The sequence below is a fragment of the Eurytemora carolleeae genome, unplaced genomic scaffold (assembly GCF_000591075.1).
Source record: "Eurytemora carolleeae unplaced genomic scaffold, Eaff_2.0 scaffold982, whole genome shotgun sequence".
NCBI lineage: Eukaryota > Metazoa > Arthropoda > Copepoda > Calanoida > Temoridae > Eurytemora > Eurytemora carolleeae.
Window position 1 is genome coordinate 2,530 of NW_019397128.1, and position 13,273 is coordinate 15,802.

A 13,273-nucleotide genomic window follows, 5' to 3' on the forward strand; every position below is an offset into this window, starting at 1 on the left:
CTTGTGTAATTAAATATTTTTCGCGGATTTAAATGTTCGGTCCTTGATCCCGAGAGAGCTGTGACTTTCATCACAATTTTTGTCTTTTCTCTTTTATACTTTTTTGTTGGCATAAGCGTTTCAATCGCAAAACTTTAACAAGATAACTGCGTAAGTTTAAAGATTGTAAATCTATAGACCAATATGTGATTGAATTTAAATAGGTGAAACTGAATGCATCTCGCCCTGGTTAGTCCGGGGTGATATACCATTTTTAAGGAAGAAGGCCACAATTTAGAAAGCTCATAATTCGTACAATCTGCATTTGATATGTTATCGAAATTACATTATGATTTTATATCTACTATAAATTAGAAATCATACCTTTTTCACTATCTTTTAAATATGAGTAAATGGAGTTTTATAATTTTCTAAATACAAAAATTAAATTCAATATTAACATACAAAATAACATTTATTTCTTATTTAAGTTTAAATTAACAAATGCGTATTCACAATGGTTGCAGTTTTATAGGAACTAAATAACAGGAATATGGAGGAGGGGTTGACCTGGTCCGCCTCACCATATGATTATACATGCTAAACAGAACGGTACTCCATTTGGAAAAGAGATTTTTAAATGTCGTTTTTTCATTTTTAAATAATAAATAATAAATATTAAATTTGTGTCTAGAAGTACAAGAGCTAGATAGTTAGATTTCTAGGAGTATAAGAGCTACGTAGTTAGGTATCTAGGCCAGTACAAGAGCTAGATAGTTAGATTTCTAGGAGTATAAGAGCTACGTAGTTAGGTATCTAGGCCAGTACAAGAGCTAGATAGTTAGGTTTCTAGGAGTTAAAAGCGCTATCTAGATAGTTAGGTATCTAGTTGTACAAGAGCTGGATAGTTAGGTATCTAAGAGAACAAGAGTTTAAAATGTAGATGATTAGGCATGAATCTGAAGAGATAGATATTTAACTATATGATCAAGGAACTGGAATAGTAGACTTGGAGATAAGGTTTCCAATCAAAATGTTTTGCACGAAAATTGTGCAATAATTTGCTTACATTTTGAGTAAAAATTACATGAAATTTCAATATAATTTCGAAATGATGCGCAAAAGCTATTTCGTTAATCCTGCTATTTCGTCATTTCGATATATCTCGTTACTTTAAGCTATTTCGTATGTCCAATCAGAGCCCCACTATGCTCAGGCCCGCTCTCATCCGCATCATCTGCACCTTACAACAATTTGGTAAAGTCAACGGAGCTAAGTATCTAACAGACATTCAAACATGAAAAATGTTTACATATCTATCTATAATATAGATTAATACATAGATGAGGCGCAAATCCAGTGGGACCTTTGGCTCTTTAGCGTTTTTTCAAAACATATTTATCATAACAAATTTTAAGAAAAGTAGGTAACCAATATTTTTACCATGTCTAAACTTTAGAAAATAATAATAATGTAATTATTGTTCATGACTAAAATACTGCAGATATGGAAGTTGTTGTTTACTAAAACTTTTTCACATCATGATGTCCAAATATCTAATTCTTTTATATTTGTGCAATATGTTATGAAACAAATATTACTTATTTTTGTATTCAAACGCAAAATCATACAAAAATTATGACTTTTATTATGTATTCATACGCAATTTCGTGCAAAAAAAATTATTTCGAATGAATGCGCAATTTCGTGCAAACCTGGTTTCGTATTGATACGCAAATTATGCGAAATTTCGTGCAAAAAAGTCATTTCGTGAAAAAACACGAAACTGTTGCGCAAGAGAATCTACTGTTTCGTGAAAACCCTATTTGGAGAGGTGGTTAACAATTACATATGGAGATGGGAAAACTGGAGGATTTGAAGTGGTTAACTTACAGACAGGGAAAACAGAAGAAATTGTTAGCTATTAACTGAGAGCTGTCTGCATGGAAGATTGGAGAGGAGTGGGAGAACCGGAGAGTTTAATAGCTAGGGAGCTAAAGACTGTATTGGTTAGGAATCTTGACAGTATAATAGCTAGGGAGCTGGAGTTCTGAGCGACAGCTAGGGAGCCTTTAGGTTCAGGTTCTTGCAGGCAAACTCTTGGAACTCATTCACAGTCTGAGTTTTCACAGTACACACCAGACATAATCTAAACATTACAGAGTACAAACCAGACATAATCTAAACATTACAGAGTACAAACCAGACATAATCTAAACATTACAGAGTACAAACCAGACAAAATCTAAACAGTACAGAGTACACACCAGACATAATCTAAACATTACAGAGTACAAACCAGACATAATCTAAACAGTACATATTACACACCAGACATAACCTAAACATTACACAGCACAAAACAGACATAATTTTTACATTACAGAGTACAAACCAGACATAATCTAAACATTACAGAGTACACACCAGACATGATCTAAACATTACAGAGTACACACCAGACATAATCTAAACATTACAGAGTACAAACCAGACATAACCTAAACAGTACATATTACACACCAGATATAATCTAAACATTTCAGAGTGCACACCAGTCATAATCTAAACAGTACATATTATACTCCAGACATAATCTAAACAGTACATATTATACTCCAGACATAATCTAAACAGTACATATTATACTCCAGACATAATTTAAACAGTACATATTATACTTCAGACATAATCTAAACAGTACATATTATACTCCAGACATAATCTAAACATTACAGAATACACACCAGACATAATCTAAACAGTACATATCATACTCCAGACATAATCTAAACAGTACATATTATACTCCAGAAATAATCTAAACATTACAGAGTGCACACCAGTCATAATCTAAACAGTACATATTATACTCCAGACATAATTTAAACATTACAGAGTGCACACCATTCATAATCTAAACAGTACATATTACACACCAGACATAATCTAAACAGTACAGAGTACACACCAGACATAATCTAAACAGTGCAGAGTACACACCAGACATAAATTAAACAGTATAGAGTACATACCAGAAATAATTTTAACAGTACAGAGTACATATCAACATAATCTGTACAGAGTGTTTAGATTATGTTGATATGTATGTTCTACATCTATTTTATATATATATTTATCTATGTTTATTAATCTATAGTTGATGCACGTAATTCATATAACATGCATATTATGTAAAATATTGCATATTATTTAGTTTATATAATATTTCTAGTATTTCTAGTATTTCTGGTGGTTCTGGAATTTTTCAGCTTTTTGTTGTTGACTTTTGTAAGTTTGGAAATTATAGCAATAAAAAAGTACGCAAAATTTTCTCTTTAGTTGTTAGATTTTTTAAATCAAAATTTTAATAATTTTATTTATAGACAAGCCAAGTATATTCATAAGCCTTCTTCATATTAAAAAACTGCCTAGCTAAGTGAAATTTTCTATTTTTCTTTAACATTGTTGCTGTGGAAAGGGATAGAATTAAATTTGGAAAATTCCTAAATCTGGTTTTGATTTGTGAGAAGGTTTTACAAAAATAAATTAACCCCCCCCCCCCTCCTCTATAAAAAAATATCGCAAAACGCCCCCCTAGTGCCTTTAGTTTCTTGTAATAATAAATTCTATATGTTACATGTAAGAATAGTTTACATAAGTTTGAGGGGAATTAACGAATTAACGAAGGAAACAAGTTGTAACTTAATTTAAAAACAAATAATGTGATAAAGTTATAAAACATGAGTAAGAAATTATCCCACGGGGGGGGAGGGCTTGTATCCTGTTTTTATATTCATTTATACTAAGGTTTTTATACCTGTTAGGAATTTTATCAACATCAGTTGAGATTAGTCTTGCGAGGAGTTTTCTGTGGTTTGGGTTATTAAACAGCTGACGAACCTAGGAATATTAAACAGCTGACGAACCTAGAAATATTAAAACAGCTGACAAACCTAGAAATATTAAACAGCTGACGAACCTAGAAATATTAAACAGCTGACGAACCTAGAAATATTAAACAGCTGACGAACCTAGGAATATTAAACAGCTGACGAACCTAGGAATATTAAACAGCTGACGAACCTAGGAATATTAAACAGCTGACGAACCTAAAAATATTAAATAGTTGAAGAACCTAGAAATATTAAACAGCTAACGAACCCAGAAATATCAAAAAGAAAAATCTATAAATTTAAGAAAAAGTATTGAAGTCGAGTGTTAGCTCTTATTTGTGGCAACCCTAGCGGTACAGCTAGTGTACAGGGTGTCCCAATAAACATGGGAATCCAGTGACGAATTCGATATTGTCTTTTTAACTAATTCTTTGATTTAGTATAGCGATACCTATTGAGAAAGATTTTCGTCTGCTATGTATGTTTACAATTTGTTTCTTTATGTTTTGACTGCATAAGGGTATACTTAGTAAAGCAAAAAATTACAGTATACAAACAGGGTAAACTTGTCCTTATTCACAGTTCATCTTGCACAGACATTATAGACACATCTTTACAGCCATTTACCCTTGTCATAAAATAAACTCTAGCAGACATAATAATATTATGGTTTTAGAAATCAGGTATAATACAATACTAATTCATAACAAAGATATCAAACTCGTCACTGAATTCCCAAGGAGTTTTTTACAAGGAAGTTTTTTAATGGATCTGTCGCAAGAAAAGGATTCTTTCTTGGGACTTTCATAATTTGATGTGTATGCTTTTGTGGATTTTTAGGTATTTGAACTCTGTATCTTTTAAGAAAACTTTAAAACAAATTTTTAGTTTTCAATGCATTTTCTTGAATTAAAAACTTTGTAAAAAGTTCTTACTAAGGTTTAGCTGGAACTTTGATTGTAACACAAATTGAATTTGGCAGCGAATAATTTTATCTCAGAAAATCTTTCCATTTTAATGGCTTAAGACGAAAAATTCAGAAATTTTGAATTAATTTTGTATAATAATGCTTCTTGTTAAAAGTATCTGTAAATCTTCTCAGTTCATGAACTAATCTAAATGTATATTCTATAAATTGTATTTGTATACAGTAAAACAGATTTGCCAGGAGCTTAAAGTTCTCGACAACAATGAGTAATTGGAGATATTTAACTATAAAACAATATTTAAAGCAGCTTCTTAGTTTTCATATTTATTAATACAAATCGTCTGGGATTATTGCTCCTCTTCAGTTAATAAACATGGTTAAACTGATGATTTACAATAATATTCTGCTCTAATTATTGCTTTATATAGTTTGTATAAATTGTATATACAAAATTGTATTTCAAGGTTTGCTGTCATTATATTAAGCAAAACTCTTTCATAAAATATATAAACAAACAGACTTTTTTTTAATCAATGATTTACTTTTTTAGTCTTAACGATAAATAAATATGTAAAAATAATTCACAATCTCTACAATAGATATGTAAAAATTATTCACAATCTCTACAATAAATATGTAAAAATTATTCTGTAAATAACAGCTCTCATATTTTCTTTTTGTTTTAAAATTAAATTAAAGACCACATTTGAATAACCATTTACGCCATTTTTACCTATAATATTACTTTTTTGTTATTTGTTTTAACCTGATATATCCTTGTGTTACAATAAATATATTTTCACAATGTGTTTGCTGATATACTATAAACATTAATATAATTATATCCAATATTACATGTACGTACACTGTACACTGTACAGGGTGTACAGTGTACGTACACTGTACACTGTACACTGTACAGGGTGTACAACAAAACATGATAATTTAAAGACATCCAAAATCTATGCTGATTATGCAGCAAGTACTTCAGCTGGGAAAACTGTTATTAAAACCGTTATACGAAAATCTTTAAGATAAACCCTGTTTATGATTGGTTGCAGAAGCGGTTTCAGGGGGGGGGGCTCAAATAGTTCCAGGGGGGCTCAAATTGTTCCAGGGAGGGGGGGCCGAACCCCAAAAAAGTGTTTAGTAATATATATGTATATGTTTACATAACATATACAGGTTACCCACAAAGGACTGTAAGGATGTGACCGGGAACTCTAAATTACGACTTTAAAGTCCAATGTTTATAAATCACATATGTTTTTAGATTATGAATAGGAAGTGGATACTACTTTGACGTATCAGGATTGCTCATGGGAACTAGTTCTATACAGTGAGAATCAGAAAACTGTAATAGAATGTCGACATTATACTCCAGTTTATTTGATGTTGTTACAAAGCAAATAGTTTTAATAGTAATTTATTAAATCACTTATTTATACAAATAGGTCTGTTTACACTGCACAATTGCTGTGTCTCATGTTCATTGAACTTATTAAAGTTAAGTCAAAAAGTCGTCTCAAAGTTCTTATTGTATTATAATGATAATAATAATAATTAGTTTATTAATTGGTTTATTTTATATAATTTACAATATATGTAAACAATAACAAAACTTGTAAAACTAGGAGTGCTGGGCCTGAGCTATTCTTTTCTAAATATGTTGTTTGTTTACAATAAAACTAGTACTATAAAGCTGTCCTATTACGTCACAATAGTATGTAAACAAACCTCTATTTAATTCTCTCCTTGTTTTAAACCCCAGATTGACCAAAAATAGAAGAAACGGTTCAAAAATGCTTTAAATATAATTGTTTGATTAATTTTACAAAAAAATCTAAAGTACCTTGGCACTACATAATCCACACTCCAGCCAGACTATACTATCATTACTCATCCTGTATTTAGAACAATTTAGAAATAAAAAAGTAGGCCATTAAATTAATTAAATTAAATTAAATGAAGACGACGTTTCTAATTACGTTTTGATTCCTAACAAGCTATTTTTAAATTACAAGTTTAGAAGCAAACATAGAGAAGCTGGTAATTGACATCTTTTCTTTGTTTTCATGTTTATGTGTATCCACGCGCGCTCTTTGAAAGTTTGCTAGAAATCAAACTCGAGATCGAAAACCGTCTTCATTCTATTAATATACACGCCGACGACTGTACTAAAATCAAAATCTTTTTTAATTATTGTTATTGTTATTTAATCATTAACTATGTAAATAATCAAAAAATAAGTTTTTATTGCTGTCTTCTTTATTGGAGTAATTAATAATTTTAAAAGGAATTGACAATCACAATTTCTAACTTGATTTTCAAGATATCTTTGCAACTTGATGGTGTAAGCGATATTTCAAATTTTGAAGAAAGAAAAACGAATAATTACGACGGAATATAAGAAGGAATAAACAACGGAATATAAGAAGGAATAAACAACGGAATATAAGAGGGAATAAACAACGGAATATAAGAAGGAATAAACAACGGAATATAAGAAGGAATAAACAACGGAATATAAGAAGGAATAAACAACGGATGTTATGTAAAAATTTAGTTTAGATTCTAAGATGAAAAATAAATTGAAAATGTTTATCAACATTATATTTTGTTTTACAGCAGACTAAGCGCCAATTAGGATCCAAAAAATATAAATTTTGTTTTTAAAAATCAAATCATAATAAGAAATCTACAATATACAATATACAAGGTGTAGTGTAAGGCGAGAAAAAAACTAATTTTTGCAAAATTTGGCATACCATTAAATTTTATTCACAAAAGGCGATCTTTGCCAAAACATATTCGCTAAAAACTTTGCATGCAAGGACGGCTGGATAGTATAGCAGCATGGTAGATAGTAGGATAGTAGGATAGTAGAATTATAGGATAGTAGGATAGTGGAATTGTAGGATAGTAGATAGTAGGGTAGTAGGATAGTAGGATAGTAGGATAATAGGATAGTAGGATATTAGGGTAGTAGGATAGTAGGATAGTAGGATAGTAGGATAGTAGGATAGTAGGATAGTAGGATAGTAGGATAGTAGGATAGTAGGATAGTAGGATAGTAGGATAATAGGATAGTAGGATAGTAGGATAGCAGGATAGTAGGATAGTAGGATAGTAGAATAGGATAATAGGATAGTAGAATAGGATAATATTGATATCATATATATATATTCCTGTCCCTTGAGATGGGTGTATCTCATGTGTATCTACTTTATACTATATATTAAGGTAATATTATGTTATGTATTGCATCTATTTATAAATTTTAGCTTGGGTGTTTGTTTGTATTTTATAATCGTCAAAATGGCAGGACCGACTGGGACCAAAAAGACCTTAAAATATGTTTATTCTCAAAAGGGGTATATATTTTTGGACACTGTGTTTCTAATACACTCCAACTATGCTAATACAATAATACTCATTACACACTAATAATATACTTCTATAATATATCTATTAGGTTTCTGGGATTACAGGGTAGTAGAGAAGGGATTAGAAGATAGATGATGTGTGGTTCATTATACACTAGCAAGGATTAGGATGAAGGGAAAGAGGGTTAAAGAATATAAGGATAGAGGGTGGAGGGATTAAAAAATAGGGGTAAAGGATGAAGGGTAAAGGGAATAAAGGATTGAGAGTGAAGGGATTAATAGATAGAGGTGAAGGGATTAATAGATAGAGGATAATGGAATTAAAAGATTAGAGGATAAAGGGATTAAAGGATAGAGGGTGAAGGGATTAAAGGATAGAAAGTTAAGGGATTAAAGGATAAAGGTGAAGGGATTAAAGGATAGAGGGTGAAGGGTTTAAAGGATAAAGGGTGAATGAATTAAAGGATGATGGGATTAAAAGATTATAGGGAAAAGGGATTAAAAGAAAAAGGGTAAGGGGACAAGAGGATAAAGGGTAGAGAGATTAAAGGATAGAGGGTGAAGGGATTTAAGGATAGAGGGTGAAGGGATTAAAGGATAGAGGGTGAAGGGATTAAAGGATAGAGGTTGAATGAATTGAAGGATAGAGGGTGAAGGGATTAAAGTATAGAGGGTGAAGGGATTTAAGGATAGAGGGTAAATGGATTAAAGGATAGACGGTGAAGGGATTAAAGGATAGAGTGTGAATGAATTGAAGGATAGAAGGTGAAGGGATTAAAGTATAGAGGGTGAAGGGATTAAAGTATAGAGGGTGAAGGGATTAAAGGATAGAGGGTGAAGGGATTAAAGGATAGAGGTTGAAGGGATTATAGGATAGAGGGTTAATGGATTAAAGGGATTTTAGAATAAAGGGTTTTTAAGAGAATAGATTAAAGAATAAGAAGCTTTTTATAGAAATGATGGGATTAGAAAAATAAAAAAATTATTTAGATTAAGATTTATTTTGAGTGTTGAAAAAATCATGAAAACTTAATTTTAAATTCGTAAATTAGTTTTTTTTTCACCTGAAAGCTGTATTTTCTTGTCTCTCTCTCTCTGTCCACTAGTTTACAAGATTTGTAAAGTTTATTCTTAAAACCAATTTTGAACTAGATTTCTCCAATATACTCTGAAACACAGAAGTTGCTATTAGTTTTAGTTAGAGAAAACAGCTTCCAATATTTATACTTTTGTTTTGCTTAACCTCAAACATGACAACCATGAGGAGTACAGGGTTACCCACAAAGAATGAGATTGTAAAGACGACCTGAAACATTTAAATATGACGATTTTATGTTAATTCTTTAACGTCTATTTATCCTTTAAAGGGTATGTTTAGTGATAAAGCCAAAAAGACATGTGAGGCTGCAGGCAAGAACCATGAGTGTGAAAACCAAGACTAAAAATCAGTTCTGTCGTCTGTGAAGTGTCCTTGAGGTTTTCTCATGGGGGAGGCGACCCCCCCCCCCCCTTGAAATTTGTGGCAAAAATGTTCCTAATTTGATCAAATAATGTTCTCAATTTGATTTATCGTATATACAAGAGAAAATGAATGATAAATGTAGATATTTTTACAAAATTATATAGACTTATTTTTTCAAGTTAGGTAAAAATATTTGTTTTTGCATAATTTAGTTTCTTACCAGAACTTATAAATAATGCAATAGTTAGATTTACAAGCAATGTTTTTTCTACTGAAGTATTTTATTTTTCCTCCAAACACTCTTTATAATTTCTATAAATTGGATAGCTATGACTTTTATATTCCTTCATTGTTTTCGAAGGAAAAAAATCATTACAATTTTTTATTTTGTTTTATTTCCACACATCAACTTGATTTCTTCTGTTAGTTAGTTTGGATCAGAAGAGCCAAATATGATAAAAAATATGAGTTTTAAAGTCAGAAACTATCTTTATTCTTTATGTCCGCACACAAAAATTAATAGATAGGTTGATGATTAATAGCTAGATAGATTGATAGCTAGCTAGATAGATAGATTGAAAGCTAGCTAGATAGATTGATTGACAGCTTTTTAGATAGATTGAAGCTAGATCTCAGAATATATATATTCTGAGAGCTAGATAGATAAATGACAGATATATAGATAGATAGATAGATTGATAGCTAGATAAATAGTTTGATAGCTAGATAAATAGATTGATAGCCAGATAAATAGATTGATAGCTAGATAAATAAATTAATAGCTAGATAGATATATTGATAGCTAGATACATAGATTGATAGTTAGATAGATTTATATTTAGATAAATAGATAGATAGAATGATAGATAGATTGATAGGTTGATAGCTAGATAAAGAGATAGATATAGATAGATAGATTAATAGGTTGATAGTTAGATAGAGAGATAAATATATAGATAGATAGATTTATATGTTGATAGCTAGATAGAGAGATAGATATAGAACGATAGATAAATAGGTTGATAGCTAGATAGAAAGATAGATATAGATAGATAGATAAATAGGTTGATAGCTAGATAGAGAGATAGATATAGATAGGTAGATTAATAGGTTGATAGCTAGATAAAGAGATAGATATAGATAGATAGATTAATATGTTGATAGCTAGATAGAGAGATAGATATAGATAGATAGATTAATATGTTGATAGCTAGATAGAGAGATAGATATTGTATTAAAATATTATTGTGATATATTTCCTCATGTTTTATGTATATTTATAGTTTGTAAGATTTGAAAGTTTACGCGCACTGCACAGTGCGCAGGCAGAAATGCATAGTTAGCTAGGCCAGTAGGAGTTAAAAAGTTAGAATGGAAACATCAGGCATTTTATTTGGATTTAAAGAAAAGTTAATCAAAAGTAAACATTCAAAGAAAATTGATTTATCAAATTTGTTTATTTGTTTATCCAAAATGAATGTAGATAGATAGATTAAAAGGTTGATAGTTAGATAGAGAGATAGATATAGATAGATAGATTAATAGGTTGATAGCTAGATAGAGAGATAGATATAGATATATAGATTAATAGGTTGATAGCTAGATAGAGAGATAGATATAGATAGATAGATTAATAGCTAGATAGCTAGATAGAGAGATAGATATAGATAGATAGATTAATAGGTTGATAGCTAGATAGAGAGATAGATAAAGATAGATAGATTAATAGGTTGATAGCTAGATAGATAAAGATAGATAGATTAATAGGTTGATAGCTAGATAGAGAGATAGATTAATACAACGAAATTTAGATGTTTTCTTGCAAAACTTTAATACAGCAACATTTTCACAATATACAATTTACATCATAATCCAAATATATTTGAAATCTTATAATTTTGAAATATATTGAATATATTGAATATATTGAATATATTGAATATATTGAATATATTGAATATATTGAATATATTGAATATATTGAATATATTGAATATATTGAATAAAATGTACAATGAACATGAAATATAGTGTACATATTTAATTCACTGCAGAGTTGGAAATTTAAGATTTAATCGATGAACGAAACTCCCGAGTTTCCTACAACAATGCTAAAATTCCTATCTCCGAATCTGAATTAAACATTATTTCGAAGTATTTTTCTTAAGATTTCGATTAATAACCTTGGGTTTATTTTCCTGTTTCAATCAGAATATTTTTTGTCATTTTTTTTATCTCATATAGAAAATTATTAATTATTGAATTTATTTTTGTAATTAACTTTGAAATACAAAAACTGTTGACTGCAGAGGATTTAATATTTTATGGATATCAACCTGACTCCTATTCACGTCTGGTTTACCCAAAACAGACGGGGTAGGGTGCAGGGGGTCTAATTCCTTATTGTGATACAAATTTATTAAATATTAAATATTTATTGCAAAATTAAGTTTTTTAGCGAAAAATGTGCAAAAACAAAAAGTGCGCTAAACTATACATTTTTAGAAACTAAAAACTAAAATTTAGGAAATTTTCTTTTAAGGCATCTGTAAAAATATCTACGCAAAATTTCTTTGCAAAAATTGTACAATCTGCTTTCTCATGTTCTAGGCTTTCCAACGAGCTATAAAATGTTGAAATCCAATGACTGGAAGTAGGTCTAAACTTAGATTTAGTCTGGTAAAGGTAAAATAAGGCATTTAGGCAGTACGTATACCTGAAGACTCAGGCAGTGGTATAAAAGCTCAGATTTCAGCCTAAAGTGTTAGAAAAGGCAAAAAATTTAACAGCCTCAGACCAAGATAAGGCAAAAACGATATTGGGAGGGTCATAATGACCCCCGTCAGTCAGTATAGGGTTGAAGAATTAGAAGTCGTCTTTGTAACTTGCAAGCAGTGACTCTCTCTATACACTATAATCTTAATATTAAAAAGAGGTTTAGTTGTTTATTTATTTATATAAAGTGCAATCCCATATGAGCCAGATAAAACTAGTTTACATTTGTATCTAAGCTTTATACCATGTTTTATTAAAATTTAACATTATTTCTTTCTTCTTATTATTCCTACCATACTTTCTGATTCCCTTTACAACTCACTATTTACATCATTCAATTATCTCCTATCTAGCAATTGTTTTTATCAAGTGTTATTATTTACTTTTGTAGATATTTATTTTTTGTTTAGCTCGAACTGTAACCCAGGGCCTTGCTATTTTTCTGGAGTATTTTTATTCGGAAATATTTTTCCGCAGTAAAAGAAGGTTTTAAAATTGAATTGTTTCTGAACTGCTGCCAACCATGAAACTGTGTCCGTGCAATTCTAATAATTAAAAAAAAACTTTAAAAACACAATTCAATCAGAAAGGGAAAAAATCTTTGCAGATAGAGGGATCAATCATTGCTCCTCAAATTTAACAGTGCCCACATCGGATATCAAGATTCAGCGCGTTCAAGATAAGCAATGTTGACACAGAAGTTGCCTTATATAATAAAAAGAAAGAGAGAAGACAACACCATCTAGTAGTTTTCAATTTCATTTTTGAATTGCATCAATTTGTTTATTGAAATCCTGTAAAAGGCAGAATTAGAGATTGCATAGAATAAACTGTTAAAGTTTAACTT

At 30.1% G+C, this 13,273-nt stretch overlaps 1 long non-coding RNA gene across 1 annotated transcript; it reads right to left on the reverse strand.

Annotated features, from left to right (window-relative positions):
* Positions 1-435: 435 nt before the first annotated feature.
* On the reverse strand, positions 436-9,825 carry LOC111712168 (uncharacterized). The gene is made up of 4 exons (XR_002767398.1): positions 9,254-9,825; positions 6,656-6,707; positions 3,800-3,882; positions 436-2,128 (listed from the first exon to the last, which is right to left on the reverse strand). It is a non-coding gene; the product is annotated as an uncharacterized LOC111712168 (long non-coding RNA).
* Between the last annotated feature and the right edge of the window lie 3,448 nt (positions 9,826-13,273).